Below are 13,819 nucleotides of genomic sequence, written 5' to 3' on the forward strand. Positions count from 1 at the left end.
CCAGCAGTGTCCCAAATGTATTAATTTGTTTTCATCACTTCCAAGTTCACATGTATGCAGTTTATCCTGTATCCTCTAGTCTGAGAGTTCTCGCTCCAGATGAAATTGGTATCCCGACCGGTAATGCATTTTCTGCCGTGATCCGAAAATACACTTGAACAAGAATCCAGTATATTATTAGATCATTTGTTAACAAACACCATAACATTTAACTTACACAACACTGATGGCAGTGCTGTCTAATGCATGTTGACCATATGGAGTCCTCAGAGTTACTATTGTGGGATAATTTTTTTCAACATTAACAACATGACCCTATACTTTTCTGTACTGTGAGAACTTTAGGCAAAAATAGCTGATCCGTAAGCTCGTCTATTTTTGGGAAAGGTGTGGTGTAGAGGGGGGAAAAGGGCAGACTGTAAGTACAGAATGAAATATCAAGTTAAGTGGTTATAGGTCTGATAATACACATTAACGTGAATCCAACACTGATGACAGTGCTGCTTTTTTTGGAGCTTGTTTCTAAAGCGTATAGTTTACAGATACCTAGAATAGAGAGGAGGAGAGGAGGTCCCTACTGGCATACTGTACCAGCCATTCTATGGTTGTTAACGCATGTGCTGTCACAGGGCGGAGTCACATTGAAATATAGCACGAAACCCCATTCCAGCACCTGCCTCGCTGATCATTAGACTTTCAGCCCCAACCTCCTGGGATCAAATCACGGCGGACATGCACCATCAGACGCGGATTTGAGCTACGAGAGGTACAGCGGAGCGAGCTAAGGCAAGCCGTACAGAACGTTACAAAGTCCGATTCTGCCGACTCGAGGCCATCCGAATTGTCCCGATAAGCACAGAATCGTAAATCATATTTTGGGGAAAGCGTTGCAACTAACTGCCAATCAAATGACTATACTGGCCAATCACAGCACATCTTTTCTGTGGCTGATAATGGCCTACTAGAGGATCCTGGTAGGCCAGTAGGTACCTACTGGACCATAGCTATGGGATGATACTCTGATAATAGCCCCATTTATTGGGAGGACAATGTGATTTGTGAAGATCGGCCCACTTGTTTCACTCGCTAAAATCCGGCCAACCCGGCTAGCGCCGTAACCAGACCCAGGCCTTGACGAGCCAGAAGGCCACAGTAGCGGCGGACAGGACCAGCGCTTGCCTGGAGCGCTCATGGCTCTCTTCCTCCAACAGCTGCAGGCGGCGCATCATCGTCTCCATCTGCTGTCTGAGTGAGGAGGCGTCCAGTTCATCCAGAACCAGAACCTCCTCCTCCTGCTGCTGCTGGTGGGCCCTGCTTTTGTTCAGGAGCTCTAAGGCCTGCTGGTAGCCCCGGCCCGTTGTCGACCGCATGTATGTCAGAAGACCCCGTGCCGTGTTGTACAGGTTTGTGTCTGCGTCCTCGGGACAGCAGAGCGGTGGACACACAAGGAATGGGGGAGCAGATGATGATGGTGGTAGTGGCGACGACGGCAGTGAAGGTGACAAAGAGATTTCACTGGCTTCAGCTGTGTCGATGATGACCCGGCGGCCATTTTTGGTTTGCAGTGCCACGTTCTCACTAGTGGCACTTTGGTCTTCTCCGCGGGAGCTGGAGGGACAGTGTTGTCCCTCCTGCCTAACGTTGTGGCCGCAGTGAGACAGGGTGGTCTCCTGTCTAGCACGGTGGGTGGGAGAGGGAGACGGGGTGGTCCTCTGCTGAGCCTCCAGGCACTCTACAGGTTGCTCCCAGAGGGTCAGGACGTGAGGCGGGGGCGTCATCCCGTCCGATTTCAGGGGTGGGGGGGAGGAGGTGTGGATCGGGTGTAAATGATCTCCGGGGTGGTGACAGTATGGAAGGTCCCAGCCATCAGCGTCCTCTCCCGCTATGGTGATCCTCTCCGGCACGTGCATGAAGGTGGCGGGTGTGCGACGTTGGTGGTGGGCCAGGGCCCACTGTGGTGATGGCAGCAGGGCCTCGGTGTTCTCTGCATCGTGTTGGTGGTGGGCCAGGGCCCACTGTGGTGATGGCAGCAGGGCCTCGGTGTTCTCTGCATCGTGCACCCTGAGGGTGTCCGGGATCCTCATGCGCTGGTTGATGTCCTCTGCAAATTCCAGACGGTAGTGAAGGACACGATTTGTCTTCGCCACGTCCTCTGCCGCGGTGTCGAAGGCTGTCGTACTCATCCAGATGTGATGTTATTATTATGTACCTTCTACCTGGTAGCAAGGGCAGGGCGAAGGGATCTTTGGATGAATAAAGTAAAGGTGTACCCAAACCCGACTCCAAACAGGAGTCCTCTCTTGCAAGTTGGTTTGACTAATCTGACAATCTATGAGACCATTGGTTGGTTATAGGCTCTGATGATGTCACTGATGATGTCGCCGATGATGAGGCCACATCAACTTTTCACCATGATCATGTAAGATGACAACAGAATTTATGTGATCATATTTTAATCATATATTCCAGTGCGAAAGTCCCAAAAAGCATATTGAAAAGGGGCTTGCAAGTTTGAAACTCACTTTTAATGCAACCTTTATTGTGATACGACGTTACGACCGAAGCGTACGCATCAGATTATAAGTAACACCTGGTAATATGACATAACTCATGTTACATGAGTCATGTATTGTTAAATACATGTTCATACTACATACAGTTGACAAACCTACCACCAATATGCACATACAGATCATCATCATCATTTTCCGACCGCGGTCGAGATCATGGCATTCACAATGCCACGCCAGACTTCCCGGTCCTTTATTACCATCCCCAGTTCCTGCTTATTGATGCATGTGTCCCTAGCGATGACATCAGGGAACGACAGTTTTCTACCTCTCAACATGCACGGCATAAGCTGCATAAAGTTGTGGTTAGGTTGCAAGTAGCACTTCTGCAATTTATCTGTGCTAGACATGAGCAGTGACCACAACCTCTCCTCGCTCATTCTGTGCTCTCTACACCACTGCTCCAGTTCCATACTGTATATATATACACCACCAACATGCATAATCTCACCATTACAACAATAATACGATTGACCTTGAATGCCATGAAAATAGACTTAGTTAAAACGCCAATATTTCTCCATATATTCTTGCTTATTCAGCTTTCACTCTGAATTGGAAGCAGCATCAGTGACAGTTAGACAGACACCACAAAGACGTCAGACAGGAAGTTACACAGCTTTAATGTCATGCAGTGCCATCAGTCACTTGGCTTCGAGATTGATGGAAGAGGAAGATGGTTAGACCACTGTTATACCTCTAAAGCATTTAGACTTAGTAGCACAGCTGAGAGAGACATGGTAGAAGAGACAGTGGGACCGCCTGAGAGAGACAGTGAAGGAGAGACACAGTTGGAAAGCAGAGAGGGAGTGTAGGAGAACACAGCCAGTAGGACAGCTGAGAGAGACAGCTAAGTAGAGACAGACAGACTGGACATGATATCACTGTTATCTGGTTTCTGCTGAACAACAACATGGAGAAACACGTTCAGATGCTGTTGTTTCTGTTTGGAGTTTTTATGACCTCGGTCCACACTCAGGGATGGACCAATTTCCCTGTGGAAGAAGGACAAAGCACCATACTGAACTGTTCTCTGGATAAACAGGATATCATCTGGTACATGCAGCTACTGGGAGAATCCCCTGTTAGAATCCTGAGAATATACAACAGCAAGTCAGTGGAGGCTCTTTATTACAATGAGACTTTCAGAAACATGTACTCTGTGAAGAAGGGAAACCTCCTGTTCATTCACAACGTGACCCTGGACCAGACAAGATTTTACTACTGCACCCGAAATGCCCGAAATAACTCCGCATTTCTAAATGAAACCTTCCATCTAATCTCTGGTAACCATGACAAGCTTCCTGACTTTTGAAAGATTTGAACTTCAAACATGTTATTTTCTTTAAGTAGTATTGCATTTCTAAATCTCAGTTCAATCCAATAAACGTCATCAATATATATTAATAAATACAGCACAGTATGAAGAATCTCGGGGAACATTTATTGATTGCAAATCTCCTGAACAGTGCTCTGCAAATAAACGTGAATATGATTGAACATTTTCAGACATGCATTTTTAAAACGTTACATTATTTCTTTTGTTGGAACGACATTTCATTTGCGTTTTTGTTGTTGTTTGTTTTTGTTTCAGCTAGCAAGCTGCCAATGCCAAACAACACGGCAAGGCAAGGCACTCAGAAGGATTTGATGTTTTGGCCGTTTGTGTCTCTGGCTGTGTCTGTGGCTCTCAACCTCATTCTGATCACTGTGCTAGCAGGTCTGTATCATTTCTTACATCATACTCATGATGATTTTGAAAAATTTAAAAATGTATGCGCAGAATAAAAGTCAATGCAATAGAATAGAATTCAATTAAAAAAACTGCTACGAGGATGAAACCAGAAAAAGCACTAAGACTTGTTTACATCAGGGTCCTCCATTTTCAATTCATCAGAAGAATTAAAGACGTACAAATATACACTTCTATGAACAAAAAAAGAGGAAATCATCATATAAAGGCTACAGTTAAAGAACGTAAAAAGGGGAAAAACATGTAGGCCTACAGTATGTAGGACTTTTTTACAGGGGCCAGTTTCGAATTGCAGCCTTCCGTTTAAAGTGCTCTTTGAGAGCGGTTTTGAAGGAGTCTAGGGATTCACATTTCTTATTGGCTGTTGGTGTTGGTAGGGCGTTCCACATTTTAGTGGTATAGGAGCAAAATTACACTAACATTAATAGCATTTTGTAAATGTCATTTATGGTAAAACTTCTGTGATGAACAATTGATGTGATTTGAGTGTACTACCCATTAACCAATGACAGAAGTCCTAGAACACTAAACCCAACTTTTGTCAAACCATCACTAAACGAAAATTTTATATATTCCATGAAGATATTTCTCATAAAAATATATTAAAGTACAGCAATAAATGGCAATTTGAGGCACTCTTCTTTAATATTTCAACATGAAATGTCACAAGAAATAGATATCATGTGGGCCGGGGTCCTGTAATGTGGGGCAGAATATATCAGTGGTGCTCAAACTTGTCAAGGACCCTCAAGTTGCCTCAACATTATTTGCCCGCAGACCCCCATCTCAAAATATTTGGTTCCAGGGATCTCCAGAAGCAAAGATTTGAGTTGAAAAAGTCTTTAGTTTTGATGTCATTATATCTGCCTGTTTCATCAGCCCGATGTCACAACAGACCCAGCCATCCGGACAGTGACTTTTCACCTGTCACCACTTCACCTGGGACCCCCACCCCTGCTGAGGTCAGTAACTTGGCTGTAAGTGAGCCCTTGGTACTGACAAATGACCTTCTGAAAATTAACCTGCATCTGGGAAATGGATCCAATGTATCTTCTTTAGCATAGTAAAATTGCCACACCATAAAAACAATGTTATGGTTTCATCAACAGATTTAAAGAAGGACTGGGGCAGCTAAATCGGAAGACACTGCAACAGGTATAACAGTGTATGTATTCTGACTTTGTGTTTCAGTATGAGGAAATCCCTATGCAAGTGCAAGACCAGACGTCAGCTCATGTTGCCATGAGGCGATCATCTCACTGTGTCTCTACATCTGTTGCTGTTGCAGTCTCTGAGTCCAAGATCCCACCTGCTCCTACCTCTGGTCCAGACTGTGTTTACCACACACTTTCACCTGTCACCACTTCACCTGGGACCCCCACCCCTACTGAGGTCAGTAACCACTTCACCTGGGACCCCCACCCCTGATGAGGTCAGTAACCACTTCACCTGGGACCCCCACCCCTACTGAGGTCAATAACCACTTCACCTGGGACCCCCACCCCTGATGAGGTCAGTAACCACTTCACCTGGGACCCCCACCCCTGATGAGGTCAGTAACCACTTCACCTGGGACCCCCACCCCTACTGAGGTCAGTAACTTGGCTGTAAGTGAGCCCTTGGTACTGACAAATGACCTTCTGAAAATTAACCTGCATCTGGGAAATGGATCCAATGTATCTTCTTTAGCATAGTAAAATTGCCACACCATAAAAACAATGTTATGGTTTCATCAACAGATTTAAAGAAGGACTGGGGCAGCTAAATCGGAAGACACTGCAACAGGTATAACAGTGTATGTATTCTGACTTTGTGTTTCAGTATGAGGAAATCCCTATGCAAGTGCAAGACCAGACGTCAGCTCATGTTGCCATGAGGCGATCATCTCACTGTGTCTCTACATCTGTTGCTGTTGCAGTCTCTGAGTCCCAGATCCCACCTGCTCCTACCTCTGGTCCAGACTGTGTTTACCACACACTCCAGCTGCCTGCCACAACACCTAAAGCAGTACCATGAACCACACACGCATGTGCTGAGATCCCGGTCACACAGTGCTGTGAGAGGGCCTGACATCCCTGTCATGCCATGTCACAGCCCTGTCACGCCATGTCACAGCCCTGTGACACAATACTGCATGGCCATGATTGAGCAAGGTGCTTCCGTTGCCTGTTAACACATTGATTGCTAGAGTTTTCTATTTGCTCAGGCTTGGTGGTGCTGAGCGATTAACATTGGGACTTCTGAACTTTTTCGGGGCCCACAGCGAGGGGCCTCTTATAGCGAGAATCACACCGCATAAATCAAAAGGAAGCCAAACTAGTCCACTTCAATTTAAAAAAAAAATTATGATTCTACCATCTTCCATTCTGGAGATATTGACCTTTTTCTAACACCTGCTTTTCGCAGCACGCTGCTCTTTTGAAAAAACAGCAGAGATATGGAAGGTTGAAGTTGACAGACATTGACAGACAGATATAAAAATGAACACAAATAATATCATATACATACTACACACTGAATGAAAGCCCTGAATGTCTACTTTTAGGAGGAAAACAAATACACATGGTCCCATGTATAGTTTGTCAGTAATTGGCTATTGAATGCAGCTTGCGCCCACCAGAGAGGATTTCAGAAAATGCATGGACCAGAAGAACTATTATTCACAAAATAAGGCCTATAGCGACATGTACATACTATATACCGTATGAAACAGAAGACTGTGAAGCAGTGCAATGTTGCGCAACATTGCACTGCTCACTTCACAGGGGTGTGATTTTCATTATTATTACAGTAGAAGTATTTTTCTTATGAAAGCAGAGAGTCTTCTGTTTCATACGGTATATAGTATGTACATGTCGCTATAGGCCTTATTTTGTGAATAATAGTTCTTCTGGTCCATGCATTTTCTGAAATCCTCTCTGGTGGGCGCAAGCTGCATTCAATAGCCAATTACTGACAAACTATATTTGAATATATTTGTATATTTGTTTTCCTCCTAAAAGTAGACATTCAGGGCTTTCATTCAGTGTGTAGTATGTATATGATAATAATTTATTTATGTTTATATCTGCCTGTCAATCTCTGTGACTTTAAACCTTTATAACTCGCTATGATAACTTCATGAGGAAATGCTCACTTCACAGGGGTGTGATTTTTATTATTATTACAGTATTAGTTTTTTTCTTATGAAAGCAGAGGGTCTTCTGTTTCATACAGTATATAATATGTACATGTCGCTATAGGCCTTATTTTGTGAATAATAGTTGGACCTGAACAACTGCATTCAATAGCCTACTGACAAACTGTACATGGGATCAATATTATGTATTTGTTTTCCTCCTAAAAGTAGACAATTAGGGCTTTCATTCAGTGTGTAGTATGTATATGACAATAATTTATTTATGTTTATTTTTATATCTGCCTTCAGAACGATAGTATAACGGTGAGATGCGTTACTGGATCGGTGAGTTTAGTGGTTGAGGTTGACATGTCTGGACATGTTTGAGGAAAGAAGCACAGGAGAGAGAGATGATCAAATAACTGTGGCCGCGTTGTTGGACAACGCCATCGCGTCTTCACTTTGTTTGTTTGTGCAAAGAAGCACGATCAGCGATGGAAAAGAGCTTTATATCCACGGCAGATAAGTAATGACGTATTATCGAGGGACCGCCATGATCAACTAACTGCCTGGGACCGAGGCTACGTTGTCACCAGCCAATGCAGCCATCGCTATCCGTTGTGTGATTGTAGCCTTTTTATTCATTATAATTGCAGTGATAAGACCTATATCACAGCCGGGCGTCTCTCTCGATACCGTGGATATAGCCTACATCCACAATCACACAACGGATAGCGATGATGGCTGCATTGGCTGACGAAGACGTAGGCAGTAAGTTGATCATGGCGGTCCTTCGATAATACGTCATTACTTATCTGCCGTGGATATAAAGCTCTTTTCCATCGCTGATCGTGCTTCTTTGCACAAACAAACAAAGTGAAGACGCGACGGCGATGCACACAACGGATAGCGATGGCTGGTGAAGACTGAAGACGTAGCCAGGCAGTTAGTTGATCATGGCGTGTGCCGTGTGCGTGTTGAAAACGTTATGAAATGGCGATCGTTGAAGATTATTCTTGGTTTATATACTGGCAGAGGGCAAATCGACACGACTGCGTTATATCTTTTTCCGAGAATGAGAGAGCGGTGCAAGGCGATTGCAAGGCGCAGTGTGGCCTGGGGCCAGTGGGGGGGGAACTCAAACTGCAATGCAATCTGGGCAGAAGTTACTCCCCCCACAAAGATTCCTCGGGAGAAACCATGTAGAAACAGGAGGGGAGGGGGAATCGAGTGTATTCACAGACACTAGACTACTACTAGAGTATGGGTAACTCCATTTTAGATGCCCTGACATCTGCGTTGGTCTATGCCGTTGCCGTGCAGACCCATACGTGTAATGGAGGCATTGGAGGAGGGAGCGTCTTCGCCACAGACAGACCTCTTTTCAGGAGGGAGGGGCTTTTTACTCCCGGATCACATATTGGAGCTTCCTGGAGAGGATCGCTATTATTTTCTTCGGTGTCCTGGAGCATAGGACGTTGATGTACAGTAAGCAATAAAAAAACGTATAAAACGTATAGTTACGCTTCGCGTACGGCGTTCGATATTAATAAAGCGTATGGATACGTTTCCAGCATTTTTTGTGTTAATATACTTCTGTCCTTTTCTTGCACTATGAAACGTGGACTGCACCTACCTCGTCTGTCATAACATCATGGAAGACACCAGCCACCCCGCAAATACCCTGTTCAAACTACTCCCCTCCAAAAAACGCAGAGCATCAAATCTCGTACCACCCGTCTCAGTAACAGTTTTTACCCCCAGGCAGTCAGGCTGCTGAACAGCTGACCTTGAAGAACTGTATTGCACTTCACTTCACTTGCACTTTTCTTTTCCTGTTTTTGTCTTTTCTTGCACTATAGATGTTTGTTATGTCCTGTGTATGTAAGACTGAGAGTGCTCTGAGCTAAATAAATTTCATTGTATGTATACTCTGTATCTATACAAATGACAAATAAACCTGAACCTGAACCTGTACATAGAATATACTGGGAAGATTATACTAATCAGTTGCACAAAGACTGTGCTGTACTCACTGGATTTTAAAGTGTTAAATAACACATCGGGACACATCAGACAGTCTTTGCGATTTATTTACACGTTGAGCTAGTATCCATTCTAGTTTATATACAGGAACTTGTTGTAAGGCATTATGAAAACTGTACATTGAAATTGGACAAGACATTTGTAAAAAAAAAAAAAAAAAGTTTAAATGAATTTAAACTAAACATCAAATAAATGAAATTAATTTTAATAAATCACGTTTAAAGTTTGTACCTGTGAAATTGGAGGGGAAAATTGTTCAGATCGTTATAGGTGCAAATACCATTACCTCTTTATTATATATATATTTCTTTTTCAATTTGCCTATTTCTGTCTGCAAAGGAAAATAAATGAAAATAAAAACCACTCCACTCCAGTGATTCTTATACAAACTCACATGACATTACATACACTGAACAAATACATCCAGAGCCATGTTCCTGTGCTCCATGATGTCTGAAACAGGACTTGTCGGCTTGATGGAGGTCTCTCTCTCGCTCTCTCACACACTCACACTCACACACACACACACACACACACACACACACACACACACACACACACACACACACACACACACACACACACACACACACACACACACACACACACACACACACACACACACACACAACACACACACAAAAAGTAAGGTTTTATTAGGCCCCAAATTGATTTAAAATTACAAACACTTATAGTCATCTGGTGGCAACACAAGAAAACCCCCACCAGATTAGAGATTATGTTACACTTACACACAGTTAAATCCTCAAGAGTTAATGTATGCACTTGAAAACTCTGAGAGGATACATTATGTAACCAAATGCACCCTTCGGGGTCCATTTGGTGACATTTGCATCCTCTCAAGAGTTATAACAACCAGAGGTTTAGGCTACTGAATCATTCTCTCCACTTCCAATGTCGAACTATTACAAAACTTTCAGTCCTGGATGGAAACCTGCCAGATCAGAGATCTCCCCATACTGGGGTGGTTTCTTTTTCTTAAATCAACACCCTACTTTATCATAGTAGACTAGTAGAGTGTCACACAAAAGCATCGAAAGTAGCAGATCGGCAAGCTCAAAACGCAGCGTGAAGTGCCTAAACCTCCTAAAGTCTTCACATTGGTTCTACAAGTGGTCTATCAGCCAAGCGGAGAGAATCTTGGATGAGAGGTTGGGCCGAGCAGGGAGAGAATCTTGGATGAGAGGTTGGGCCGAGCAGGGAGAGAATCTTGGATGAGAGGTTGGGCCGAGCAGGGAGAGAATCTTGGATGAGCGGTACAGTAGGTACAGTATAGGTAGATGTTTGGTATCCCACGCGGGAGATCTGGGTTCAAATCCAGAGTTGCGATTGTCTCTCTCCATTGGTAGGGGATGTAAAAACATAGGGATTGCAGCTTTATCCAAAGTGTCCTCATGCCAACTGTGCATCACAACATTTGAAAAGGAGAATGGACACCTTCCATTGATTAAAAACAAACAAACATTCAAACTGATAATTCACAGCAATGGCCAGTGTGTTCAATGTTCAGTTATAGTCATGCCAGGCTGGTTGATAGAAATGGAACAAAATCCACATTATTTATACCTCATTATTTGACAAGTGAGTTTCAAGGGGGTGTACGATATATGTAAAAACTAAAGAAAACATCTCTACAGCAGCACTGTAGGAAACATATTTAAAGTGTTCCAATTCCAATGTCTTTGTTTCATCACTTCTAATTGCACTTATTTATCCTTTATGAGTTGCCGTGCCTGATTGGATCAAATTGGAATCCATGACCCATAAAAATGAATGTTCTGTTTAGAGTTGTAGAAACGGGGAGACTCCCTATTGAACAATATACAAATACATTGGAATATAGAGCTAGTTAACAACAAAATAATGGAAAATCATTCACACCCGATTTAAAATTATCTTGGCATTTGGATGGAAACAAAATGATTCACCTTGTTTGATCAGAAGTGTTTAGCAGTAGAAGTTAACAGCACCAGCTTGACTGGCGTTCAAGTTAGTTTTCAGGACAGCGACTACGCTGATGATCCCTAATCAGCAAACGTAGAGTTATTGCATATTCCCTCTGCCTCAGGAATCAGTGGAATCGCTGTCCAAGGTGCTGAAAACAACGTGGGTCACATTAAAGGGAAATTTTAATTTCACTTAAAAAAACCCCCTCATTTTATCATCTACTCAGGCTTATGCGTACACCCTAGACAGTTTTTAAAAGATATCGTGGGCACCTCACGTATTAGAAAGATAATATCAGTCACCAGAACCAAGGATAAAATGGAGTTACATTGGGTTTGTATAGGAAGGGGGCAGGTAAAATTAATATCAAATATGTAAATACTGAATTGAGCAACTTAAAAACTGTCTATTTTTAGTTAATATCAGTTAATATTAGAAATGTTAACCTGCACATGGCTGCTTGGTTCACCCCACTCACGTGCTGGTGTGTGTGTGTATTTACTATGTGTGCGTATGTATTAAGTATATTTTTATAAGTAATAGTGCTGTGTGTGTGTTTGTGTGAGAGAGAACAGGAAAGAGAGAATGACAGTAGTGTTTTAACGTTGCTGTTGGGCAGAAACCTCCCATATCCATATTTGAAAGATATTTTGTCTTGCTTCGTGGCGTGTTTTGAGCTTGTAGATCTGCTACTTTTGACATTTTTTAATTTTGAGTCGTGAAAATAAGTTATAATAGCGTTATAATATCATGGTGCGCGTGTGTGTGTGAGATAGAGGTAGGGGTGAAGTGTGCTGTACGTTACATTGATTAACGTACACAAAGACCAATGGAGTGTAGGATTGTCACATAAATTACATAAATGTAAATATTTGCAGTAATCGCAATTATTTTGTCATAATCGTGACCATGTTTATTTATGCATGGACATTTGTCCATGCATAAAAAAAAGCAGAACTAGCAGATCTACAAGCTTAAGAGTTTGTAAGCTTGTAGAGCTACTTCCACAATTTTGTAAAGTATAACATAAGAGCTCGTAGATCAGCTACTTCCACAATTTTATAGTATAGAAAGTATAACATTCATAAAAAATGCCAGTGATTTCTTGGTATATTTCAGTTACTTTTCATATCTGCCCTGTGCACTCTTATTACGAAACCTAAAAAGGCAAACGGAATTGTAACTCCTATTCATAATATTCTAAATTCCAACACCAAATACACAATTTAATCGCAATTATGTGTGTGACAATATTGAATCGTCAACTTAAATGTGTAAAGGTGACAGCCCTAATGGAGTGGAGTCTACGATAACAGACAGACTGGTCCAATGTCAGCAGGTATATTCTGCGTTTGGTGATTAAACTTGCAAACACATTTAGTAACATTTTGGTGTTTTACAACTGTAGAATGTAGAACTGCTGGTAGTTTAGTCCATCTCCTTATAACCCCTTCTTTGTTCCCCAACCTGTACGTTTAATTTTATGATTTGATTTGTTTATTTTTCATGATGTGTTTTTGAATTGAATACCCAGGACCTGAATGGAAACAAGCCAGCAAGGACTATTTTCGGTGATCCCATTGGACGCGTGTTTGACTGCATCCTGTACGGATTACATTTCTGACAATATAATAAGAATACAAGTATTCAATCAATCAATACCTCCTTATATTGGGACATCTAGATCCTGTGGTCAAGGTAGGACACCTACTGGTTAAAGAGAGGTATTGCATCAAAGACAGTCAAAGCAATGTAACCAGTCACTCTGCACAAACAAGCTGTCCCATTAGGCTCAGCAGTAGATCTTTCCACGTGAAAGTCAAGGATTGCCACGTGAATCTTAATTTATTCTCCACGATACCAGGGTGTCCCATATATCATATTCAAGTGTACAAAGCTGCAGATAGTATATGATTGTTGTCATGTCCATTGTTATCTTTTCTTTCTCTCGTAAATTAACGCCCTATACGTGATCATACTACAGCGTCACACAAAAGTATCTAAAGTAGCAGGTCCGCAGACTCAAAACACGGTACGAAGAGACGCATTTCGAGCTTGTACATCGGCTACTTTTGAATTCTGATCTGAGGTTCATTATATGAAGTTTCCATATTCAAGTGTCCACAGTTGCAGATAGTATATGAAAGTGAATATCCGACACCAAGTCAAGAGGAAAAAAACTCCTTATCTTTAGAGTGTTTATGTTGCGACTGCTGCAATTATACACAAGCTTATGACGATTTATAGGCGCATAGATTTTCAATACAGTAAAATCAAAAACAAAACAAATAATCTGTAAAATGTCTGTTACATGATTTTTAATACCGTAATCTGAAAACAATACAATGCTTTTTTTTTTTTTTA

General features: G+C 42.3%; 1 protein-coding gene across 1 annotated transcript in view; it reads left to right on the top strand.

Annotated features, from left to right (window-relative positions):
- The window catches only part of LOC310865222 (protein NLRC3-like), a gene marked incomplete at both ends in the record, with an annotated part of 239,975 nt that overhangs the window by 70,815 nt on the left and 155,341 nt on the right, over window positions 1-13,819 (top strand). The gene's annotated exons all lie outside the window — the stretch shown is intronic.

This window comes from Protomyctophum parallelum, assembly GCF_964188405.1.
Source record: "Protomyctophum parallelum genome assembly, chromosome: 10".
Lineage (NCBI taxonomy): Eukaryota > Metazoa > Chordata > Actinopteri > Myctophiformes > Myctophidae > Protomyctophum > Protomyctophum parallelum.